Genomic DNA, 11,882 nt, shown 5'->3' on the forward strand with positions numbered 1-11,882 from the left:
CCATCTCTCTAGTCTCATCAATAAATATGTTTGGAGCAAAGAGTTAGTAAATGTATTCTGAATGCATACAGATTATAGTAAAGTCAAATGCCACTCAATCACCTCAGGAACTCCTCTTAATCAGTTTAGTTTGTTAATCTGTAAAGAGTTTTATCTCCAAATTTGGTTGTAGCTACTTGAGAGGAAATTCAGATTATCATCCCAAGTTAAACTTTTTCTGTAGTCATGCCTGTGAGTATTGGGGGGGATACTTTAATAAGCAAGCCAAATCAAGAATGTATGAAAGAAACTCACAGAGCATGCCTCAAAGTTCTATATTATTTCAAATAATTCAAATAATTTAGCAGCAAATCTCCACTAGAGCACTAGTTTAAAAATCTACATTTACAATTGCCTTTGCCACCTGGAAAGAGGCCAATTCTTTTGAATAGTTCGATATTTTTATGCCTAGATCTGGGAAATTTTTATTGAGTTTCAATTCAGTTATGGTTATTTTAAAGTATAAAATATTTTTTTCCAGAAATGTTCTTTTGGCCGTGTTATTTTCCATCTAACTGGTTACCTATGGCAGTCCTTTCCACTTAGTGATCATTGGAAAATCCTGTCCCAAGAATGTTCCTGTATTAAATTACTAATTCCTAATAGAAAGTTGGTTTTATGAACTCTGTTAAGGAAAAATGGAAAAGAACTTCCCCCTGGAGGAGCCCCCAGCCACCTGGGGTACTCCTTAAACTGTTTCTCTTTCTCAATCGCTGTGTTTGAAGACATTTTTTTTCTGATACCAGAACCTCATTCATCCAGGTGTCAGAAGAAATAAGATTTTACTGTAAACTTCACCACTGATCTGTGACTTTTGTTGTCAAACGGGAATAAATAGCTGACATTGTTTTACAAAGGAGTGTCAGGACAGCATTTTAAAAAGCTGTTTGGGATGATAAGAAAGTTAGGGCCAGTCAAAGTCATTCCTCTCTCACACCAAAGTTAATGTTGTTAGAAGTGTTAGGAGGCTCTGGGTCCATGGATGAGGGAGACCTAAGCTGAAACACCCCAGTACATGACAAGCCTCTGCAGGAGAGCAGATCCCAGGGGGCAATAAGCAAGGTTGGGTTGTTTAAAAAGATATTCCTATTGGTTATTTTATTTATTTACATTTCAAATGTTATCCTCCCTTCCGAGTTTCTCCTCTGCAAACCTCCTATCCCATCCCCCTTGCCCTTGCTTCTATTAAGGTGCCCCCCTCCCCCACTCCTGCCTCACTCACCCTAGCTTTCCCCTACACTGTAGCATCAAGCCTCCACAGGACCAAGGGCCTTCCCTCCCATTGATGCCAGATAAGGATGTTACATATCCAGCTGGATCCAGCCATGGGTCCCCCTATTTGTAATCTTTGGCTGGTGGTTTAGTGCCTGGGACCTGTGGGGGAGGGGGGTCTAGATGGTTGATATTGTTGTCCTTCTCTCAACTCCTCCATTGGGATCCCCATGCTCAGGCTGATAGTTGGCTGTGAGCATCCACCTCTGAATTTGTCAGGCTCCGGCAGAGCCTCTAAGGAGGCAGCTATACCAGGCTCCTATCAGCAAGCACTTCTTGGCATCACCAATAGTGTCTGGGTTTGTTGTCTGCATATGGGATGGATTCCTAAGTTGGGCAGTCTCTGGATGGCCTTTCCTTCAGTCTCTATCCATTCTTTGTCCCTGCATTTCCTTTAGACAGGAGCAATTCTGGGTTAGTACATTTGAGTGGCCATAACCCTCAACCTGGGGCCTTGCCTAACCTCTGGATATGGTCTCTACAGGTTCTATCTTCCCTTTGTTGGGTATTTCAGCTAATGTCATCCCTGTTGGGTCCTGGGAGCCTCTTGCTTTTTTGACATCTGAGACTTTCTAGTGGCTACCTCCAGTTTCCCAGCCCCCACTGCTACACACCTCCATTCAATTTCCTGACCTCTGTACTTCTCCCCATCTCCTCCCACACCTGATCCTGATACCTTTTTCCCTCCACCTCCCCTCTCCCTCCCAGAACCCTCCCTCCCTCTAATTCCTGTGATTATTTTGTTACCCCTTCTAAGTAGGACTGAAGCATCCACACTTTGGTCTTCCTTTTTTGTTTTTCACCTTGAAATTTGGAGGATTAAGTGCAAGGTTGTTCAGGAGAAAAGCAATGATGATTGTCATTTAGTATTTGTTTTTGGACTTTTAAAGTTTATGTTAAGCATAGGGCTTCTTGTCTATAAGAAACCTTAAATCTTAGCTCCAAACTTTGTCTCTGTAACTCCTTCCATGGGTATTTTGTTCCCTTTCTAAGGAGGAATGAAGTATCCACATGTTGGTCTTCCTTCTTCTTCTTGATTTTCTTGTGTTTTGCAAATTGTATCTTGGGTATTCTAAGTTTCTAGGCTAATATCCACTTATCAGTGAGTGCATATCAAGTGACTTCTTTTGTGATTGGGTTACCTCACTCAAGATGATATCCTCCAGATCCATCCATTTGCCTAAGAATTTCATAAATTCATTGTTTTTAATACTAAGTAGTACTCCATTGTGTAAATGCACCACATTTTCTGTATCCATTCCTCTGTTGAGGGACATCTGGGTCCTTTCCAGCTTCTGGCTATTATAAATACTTCATTCCTCCTTAGAATAGGGAACAAAATACCCATGGAAGGAGTTACAGAGACAAAGTTTGGAGCTAAGACAAAAGGATGGACCATCCCGAGACTACCCTACCTGGGGATCCATCTCATAATCAGCCACCAAACGCAGACACTATTGCATATTCCAGCAAGATTTTGCTGAAAGGACCCTCATAAAGTTGTCTCGTGTGAGGCTATGCCAGTGCCTGGCAAATACAGAAGTGGATGCTCACAGTCATCTATAGGATGGAACACAGGGCCCCCAATAGAGGAGCTAGAGAAAGTACCCAAGGAGCTGAAGGGGTCTGCAACCCTATAGGTGGAACAACAATATGAACTAACCAGTACCCCGGAGTTCATGTCTCTAGCTGCATATGTAGCAGAAGATGACCTAGTCGGCCATCATTGGGAAGATTGGCCCCTTGGTCTTGCAAACTTTATGTGCCCCAATACAGAAGAATGCCAGGGCCAAGAAGTGGGAGTGGGTGGGTAGGAGAGCAGGGAGCGCCGAAGGTATAGGGGACTTTCAGGATAGCATTTGAAATGTAAATGAAGAAAATATCTAATAAAAAATTGAAAAAAAAAAAAAGAAAAAGCAAGCTTACATACAGGTTATGTCCAGTAACTTGTCAAGCTTACATGTGATAGAAGTCCACTGGAGGGCAGTGTATAGCAAGCTTTATGGCTGGTTGCCTGGAGTACGGATTAGTTTCAGAAAACAAATTGAATATCTCATTGCAGCTTAGATTTTTTAAAAGATAACAGACAGTTCTACATTTTGTTTTAAAGTTTAAAAAGACTCTCCACACATAGTGCTTGCATGAATCTGTGGGTTTCCACTTGGGGTGAAGAATAATGGAGCTGATTATAGATTGAAAGTGTTTCTTACAAATCAAAAGAAGTAAATTTCACTGTCTTCACTCCGTTGAACAGGGATGTATTTCAGACTCACTAGGCTTTGTACTCTACATCCCTAAAGAATGAAGCCAGGTTTCTAGAATTGGTCATTGTTAATTAAAGTTACAGCACAGTGCTTCCCAGGCATGGTTTCAGAACACTGAGTACGTGGGCCCTGATCACACCAGCTGCCTCCGTCTCCCTCTGCCCCCAGTGAAATGGATTGATTTGATTTCTGAGTGTAAATGACACACCAGGGTCACAGAGCTTAAAATTCAGTTTGTTCATTTCATTGTGGGAATACATCATTCTGTTAAAAACAGTATAACACTCGATTTTTCACCCATAATTCCTTTCTTCCATCCATTAATTCAGCCAGTGCTGTTAGAGAGTACACACTCTACAAGTCAGAGGTCAAATGTGAGCATGAAATTTCAGTTCAGAATTAGGAATGATGATATTTAGGCTCTCCCCGGAACATGAGAACTCAGAGAGGCTAAGGTGCATCTCACATAACAGCAGTGAACACATGCAGCTCTCTGAACTAGACATACATTACATCGTGTGTGTGTGTGTGTGTGTGTGTGTGTGTGTGTGTGTGTGTGTGTGTGTGTGTGTGATGCTGGCATGCAGCAGCAGCAACCTGTTTAAAAATGAGTATATCAGCACACACAAAAGTCAAGTCTCTTGTCTATGATTTCAAGGAGCTGGAGAGCCTGACTTTAAGGTTTGCTCCAGACTGCTTGCCCTAAACTACTAATAAAACTGCAATTCTCCTCAAAAGCTGGAATTCCACGGGAAAAGCATGCTAATTTGGAAAATCATTACTTTTGTGGAAGATTTGATTTTGTGAAAAAAAATGTATTAAGGGATTAAGACAATGCTTTATTCAGTCAGGAACTATTATTGGCTCACTCCAGCTTTTGCTTATTTAACATCTTTATATATCCTAAGACCACCTGCCAAGGGGATGGTACCATTGACAAACAGCTATGCCCTCCTACATCAATCAATTATCAACACAATCCCTCACAAGCATGCTCACTGCCAATCTGATAAGAGGGAGAGTATATTTGCTGTCATGAGAAGGCTGGTACATATATGAATTTACATGAGCTGTGCCTATATGCACATGACCTGAACAAAATCAAGGCAGACAAACTCCCACCATAGGTCTGGGACAAGTTCTGTAATCCTATTCATAGCTGAAGAGCTATTGGCAACTGATTGCGGCCAGAAGAGAGAGGGACAGTTTGCTTTGAGGATGCAGTCCTTGAAAGACTCTGGTGCTCCAGTAGATGGCCCTACACCCATGCACACACAGGCAGCACTAAATAAACTCAGAGAGTTTTTAAAATACCACATAAAGTTGAATAGGAAGAGTGATTAGATGGATGGATGGATGGATGGATGGATGGATGGATGGATAGACATAATCCGAGAGGAGGGGAATGGGGACAGCTGTTGATCAAAGCTTACTTTGTGCATGTATGAAATTCTCAAATAGAAGAGACAATTACTAGACTGAAGCTTTCTTCAGATGATTTTAGGTTATGACAAGCTAACAGTACAAGGACAACATTCATGTTTACCGGCTCTTATCCCTGTCTGTATGAGAGTCTATTGTTGATGGTTGGTTTGTGGTTTATATGAGAACCCACTGTTGATGGTTGGTCTGTGGTGCTCACTTTTCAGGCCTCTCTCTCAGAGTGACTTATTGCCTCAAGTGATCTATTATTTTAGTTGGAAGTCAAGTGTGTCACACTTTCTTGAGAAATCATTTGATCTATCCATGAACATGTGGAAATGTCCAGGGCATTTTTCTTTTTCTTTTATTAAACCTGAGGGTATTATAATCTGGACGCATTGTGATTTTATGACTTTAGGGTGCATTTCCAGGACTACAGAAGGATGGAAAATGGGGTCTTAAACCCACATGAGGTCACAATTGAAGTCTTGAAATGCTTTTGAAAAAAATAATTGCCTAGAATCAAAGTAAAACAGGAAATTTTCCTGAAAACTTTTGTAGAAAAATCATTTTGTTTTGTTGTGTTTATTACTGAAAGTGTTTTCCAAAGACCTTACCTCTAAGTAACATGGCCTTTCCCCAGACCCCTCCCTTTACTGAAGCTGTCCTTGTGCCCCACTCCATGTGGAGTCTTCAGTGCGAGAAACTTCCTAGCATCTCCCTCCCGTCCCTTGCCTCATGTCCCTGCTTTTCTTCCATTTCTGTGAATACGTGAATATGTTTATACTTCCTCACAGGTTCCTTTAATCTTTTGGTTTTTAGAAGTTGTGCTGTGAAGACATACAGAGTCCATTAACAAAATAAAGTTGTTGAAATAACAGATAAATATTGGCTACAATTATTTTAAAAGCTATCTTTTAGAATATAACAACAGTTTTTCACAAACAGTGTTTCTCTGCACTGGTCACATCCCTCCACTGTATGGTTTTTCCACTGTATGCCAGGCTAAACATTTGGATGCAGTGTATAACTCAATCATTTTAATAATTCCATGACATGTAACTGCCCTAACCTCCTGTTTTAGACAGTTTTTGTCAGTGTGACAAAATACATTAGACAATCACCTTTAAGAAATAAAGGAAATGACAGCTGTGTGTGGAGGGGTCCATGTCTTTAATCACAGCACTTTGGAGGCAGAAGGTAGATCTCTGAGTTTGAGGCTATTCTAATCTAAAAACTGAGTTTCGGAATAGCCAGGGCCCCACAGAGAAACCCTGTCTTGAAAAAACAAAACAAAACAAAATAAAACAAACATAAAATAAAGGTAAATTTTTTTTAAAATAAAATTGAAAAAAATTATTGAAAAAAATTTTGACATAGTATTTTCTGATCATGTTTTTTTTCTCCCTCATCTCCTTTCATATCCTCCTCATGCCCTTACTCATTTAATTCCATATTTTTTCTCCTCTATTTTCCTAGAAAGCAAATAACCCATTAAAAAAAAGAAGAAAAAACAAATGCATACAGAGAGAATAAAGAAGCAAATGGAGAAGACAAAAAAAGAAACTAAAAAAGAATATGAAGAACATATATACCTAGGCACAGATTTGACTCAGTCGGTCCCTCAACCCAAAGGGAACCAGAGCAAGGAGTTGTCGAAAGTGACAAACAGACACTGACACAGAAAGAGAGCTGTATCTGAATGTAATTTCTCAAAGTGAGCATCAGACTTATACTACAGAAGAAAACAAAGAAGTTAGGTGACACATCAGCCAAGGTACAGTCAAATGATTTGACACAAAACAGAGAAATGCATACATAAAGACTAGCAGGAAGAAGGCAGTGGTTACAACTGAGATAAAAGGTGGCCCTTTCTAAACTCAGCCTCTAGGGAGCCAGGTGAGGATTTCACACCCTAGTCACAATTTATGCTATTCTTCTGAGCCTTGTGAAAGCTTGTGCCAGGGGGCTCTGCTCTTGCTCATGAATAATGTAATACTGTAGTTCCTCCTTAAACCACAACCCTCCTTCTTCTTAGACCAATGTAAATTCCTGCATATAGGAATGACTCGGCTGTTATTCTGAGTGGTTTTGTGGGGGACTTTCTTGTATTAAATAATGTAGTCTGCCATACATAACTGTAATAAGAATTCTAAACTTATTTTGCTAAGCTTGCCCTGAAATTTCTAACTCTATGTAGTAGATAGTAATGCCTAATTTCTTTCACTATCTCTCTTTCAATACTGGAGGGAATTTGTCTGAATAGGTAACGTTCTTACTAAATTCCAAGCCCAGGGTTAGCTCAAGGACTGCCTCGGACATTGGTGAAGGCCAGGAAGCAAAGTTCAATCTAGCTTAGGTATTTGACAAATCATTTCTTTGAGGCACCTATAATAAAATAATATTAAAAGAAAGCACACAGATCATTCACCGACTAATGCAAGGACAAGTTTGGAGCATTCATGCTACGGGATGCTAAGGCTCCAGGAGACTAAGTTTCTGTGAAACATTTTGCCTCAGGACTGTGTCCAAGCTTTTGGGCCTGCCTGCCACACAGTTTTTACTGGAGCATGTGTGGCAATAAAGCATGTACATGTATATACAGAGGAAATGATACACCATGCATACATATATACCCAAGCAGTGATACACTGTGCACACATATATACACAGGCAGTGATACACCATACAGACACACACATATACACACACACACATACAGTGATAAACCATGCACACATATATAAAACGAATAAAACCCACAAAATCAGAAACCATTATAGATAAGCAAAAAACAAATAAAAAATGCCAACACAAACCATTATGAGACAATAGATCTTTGACAACACCATTTGTGTTGGCCATCTATTGCTGTGCATTGGACCAGCACTTAAGTCTGGTTTATATACCCAGTGAAATACACTTGTAGAAAACTGACTTTTCCTTTGCAAGTGTTGTCAGTTGGAGATAGCCTCTGGGTTAGGGACAGGGCTCGTGGTCATGTCCCTTCTTCACACCGGCAGGATGTCAGGTTTGAATCTGTGCAGGCCCTGTGCATGCAGACACAGTCTCTGTGAGTTCATATGTATCAGTCCAGTTGTATCTGAAAGACACTGTTCCCTTGGTATTATCCATGCCCTCTGGTTCTTACAATCTTTCTGCCCCCTCTTTCACATAGTTTTCTGAGCCCCAAGATGAGGTTATTTCATGAAGATATCACATTTAGGACTGAATGTCCAAGGTATCTCATTCTCTACATATTGTCCAGTTGTCTGTCTCTATATTACTTACTGTTTACTGCAATGAAGCTTATCTGATGGCAGCTGAATGAGAGACTGATATATTTCCAGCAGAATGTCATTAGGAGTCATTTTATTGCTGTGTTCCTTTAGCAGAACAGTAATACTTGGGGTTTTCCCCTATGTCCACAGCATACCTAGCATCATGTTCTTGGCCCTCCAAACAGTGTCAGGCTTGGGGTCTATCTCATGAAGCGGGTCTTCATCCAATCATAAATTGGTTGGTTACTCCTACAACCTTTGTGCCAGTATTTCATCAGCATATCATGCAGACAGGTCACCATTGTAGACCAAGAGCTTTGTAAGTGGATTAGTATTTAGCATTCTCTTCTGATAGTATGTAAAGTTCCTTCTAGTACTGTGAACACTAGATAGAGGTAAAGGATCTATTTAGACACCAGTTTGACTTCGTGTTCAATGAGACATATAGAAGTTGCCTTTGGCAATTGGGCCTTATCATTAGTTTGTAGAAAGCAACCAATAGCCTTGGAAGTAATCTGAGTTGTCTGTGGGTTTCCATGGGGCCCCTGTGACCAACAAATCAAGGTGTAACTCATTTCTGGCATGGCAGATTTCATTTGGTGGTGAAAAAAAAATCCAGTTGGGGCTTTGCCTCCTCTCTTACTTGGTTATTCCATTTAAGTTTCATTTATATATGTTCATACTTTTAAAAGCTTCTTCTGTAATAGGTGTCTGTCAGGAGTGATCTAGAAAGGTTAAAGGCTAGCAGATGACTTTTGTGAGATGGTCCATTGCTTTTGCATGATCTGTAATGGATAAGATCTTAGAGGCAAGATCTGAGAGACTTCATCTCAGGATTGATTCTTGCTATTGATATTCCTTTCCTAACATTTTAAAATTAATATAATAATTCCTGGTGATTAGCTCACCCTATTGGACAGATTTTCTGCAGATCAATAAAGTTATAGCCTTTTGTAGTGATGCTATATAGACAAATAGATTATTTCTTAATTCCTAATAGCAATTATATAAATTTTCTGAATGTATACTAGTAATTATTGAACCCTTTATAGAAAGGGCTGCAATTAAGGCTCTGCAAGTCTTCATGTGTCATGAGTTAATTGCACTAAGATAGAAAGCAGGCATGTTATGGATTTATATTCAAACATTCCTTTCTGGGCTTGTTGTAAAATCATTATCTGATAATTAAAGGTCATAAAATGGACCGAATGATTTATTGTAGGTGCAAGTACAGAAGATAAAATATTGACTGGGTTTATCTAAGCAAAATTTCAATACTAATGAGACACTAGACGGATGATTTGTCTTTTGATGATTTGTCTTTTGACATACCGTGTTAACTTAGACATAAGAATTATAATTTTTAACCTTAAATGAACCTGCAGAGCTAGTGGTAGATTTATGGTACCTGGTCTATGTTGATATCCTTGATCCATTTAGAAATTTGTGCAGAGTGATAAATATGGATTTATGAGCACCTTTTGTTGAAGATGTTGTCTTTGTGTGTATTTCTGGCTTCTTTGTCAAATAAATCAGGTATCCAAAGGTGTGTAGACTTATGTTAGGGTATTCTATCTAAATTCCATTGATCAACATTTCTGTGTTTATGGCAATACCATGCTATTTTATTATTATAGCTATGAAGCACAATTTGAGATTTGGGGTGGTGATAGTTCTAGCAGTTCTTTTATCATTCAGGATTGTTTTAGCTATACTGGGTTTATGTGTTTCTATACAAAGCTAAAGATTATATTTGAATTTGTACCTGTTTGATTTCTTTGTATCTTTGAATCAAAGAAATTCAAATTTCTTTGAATTTGTATCTGTTTGATGCTTCAGCTAGTGCTTCCAGCAGTTTGGTTGTTTGTCTGATATGATAGGCTGGCATTACTTTGACTGGGCTAGTGCAGGAGATATGTAACCTTAGTTGAGGCAGGGAAAAGCTGGTAGATGTGCTTTTTAATTGGAGCAGGGAATGATGGTTTCCCAACTACAGGTCTGCAGCTAGGCATATAAGTGTGGAGATGGATGCAGGCAGGGAGAAATGGAAAGGTATAAAAGGGAATGAGAAAGGGAATAAGTAATATACTAAGCAAAGTGTGTACGGTGTAGTCTGGAACTAGGCCTGTGAGTTTACAGACAGTGGCAGGCGGGTGAGGATTGGAATGGAAAGATTAAGGAAGCAAAACAAACAAAGAGGGTTGAAGGTCTGGAATTAAGCTTGTGGGTTTAATAATGGCAGGTTGAGGAATGGAAGCTGAAAGGAAGCAGCAGCAGGTGTAGGGAAGGTGGCTCATGAACCAGGATGACTTCTTTTGTCTTGTAGCTTTGGAAGGTTCAGTTCATGATGGCTTGGTCCTGTTTCCTTTGGACACATGAAATTGACAGTGACAGTGTGGTGTATCACTCTCTCTAGGGAGCATGTGGCAGAGGAAACTATTCATCATGTAGTAGCTGAGATGCAAAAAGAAAGGGGAAGGGATTGGGGGTCTCAGCATTCCCACTTAGTGTGCATCCCCAATAACCTAACTTCCTCTTGCTAGACTCCATCTGCTACAGTTTCAGCATTTCCTTAGCACTTCCCATAGATTGGTGATCACACCTTTAACTCATGAGTCTTACTTAGCCAAACTACTTGTCTTAGCCTTTTTTCCTATTGCTGTGATAAAATACCTAGACAAAAGCAACTTAGGAAAGAAATGGCTTGTTTTAGTTCACATACAGGTTACAGAGTATCATTGTAGAAAACTTAAAGCATGTAGCAGTTTTATACCTATAGTCAAAAGGAGAAAGCAATGAATCAAGTATGTATAGTTATGCTTATCTTTCTTTTTTCAGTTTTGCATAATTCAGTACTCTGTGCCTAGGAAATAGTGCCTAACCTCAGAGAGTCTTTTCAACTTAATGAAATAAATCAAGGTTGGAACAATCTCCCAGGTACATTTTGTCAAGCTGACATTCATCATTCACCATTGTAATTCCTCACCCTCATGCCATGCCTTAGAAAGAAAAAGCAAATTAACATGAAATAACATACTCCAAATACACACACACACACACACACACACACATACACACACGGTACATGGTATCTCAATTGATGGAACAATTGATAAAATGCTTGCTATGTGAGCATAAGAAACTGAGTTGAGGTCCCCAAGCACCCACATTTGATCTGAATATAACAGCACGCATCTATCACTCTAGCATTGAAAAGGGAGTGGTAGAGATAGGTGACTTAGGTAGATACCCTGACTAAGTGAACTCGAAGTTTAGTGAGAAACCTCAGACCTTAGGGTAGAGGGCAGTTAGGAAAGTCATAAAGCATTGACCTCTAGTCTGTACCTGAACACACAGATATTTATGCTACTTGCCCCCCCATTAAAAAATAACAACATATTCTTAACCAACATTTTATAAAGTTGAGTACAAACAGAATGGGTAGGTGACAGTAATCTTAATAAAATATTGAACCAGCTGGACACTACATTTTTAATTTTTGGTTTGCTTCTAGGTAGAAAGTATTGATTAGAGTTGAAAATTCTAAATATGTTTTCTTATTATTTTAAAACTTTACTGATGCTTTGTAAATATAAATAAAGTT

The sequence above is a fragment of the Mus musculus genome, chromosome 1 (assembly GCF_000001635.26).
Source record: "Mus musculus strain C57BL/6J chromosome 1, GRCm38.p6 C57BL/6J".
NCBI classification, from domain to species: domain Eukaryota; kingdom Metazoa; phylum Chordata; class Mammalia; order Rodentia; family Muridae; genus Mus; species Mus musculus.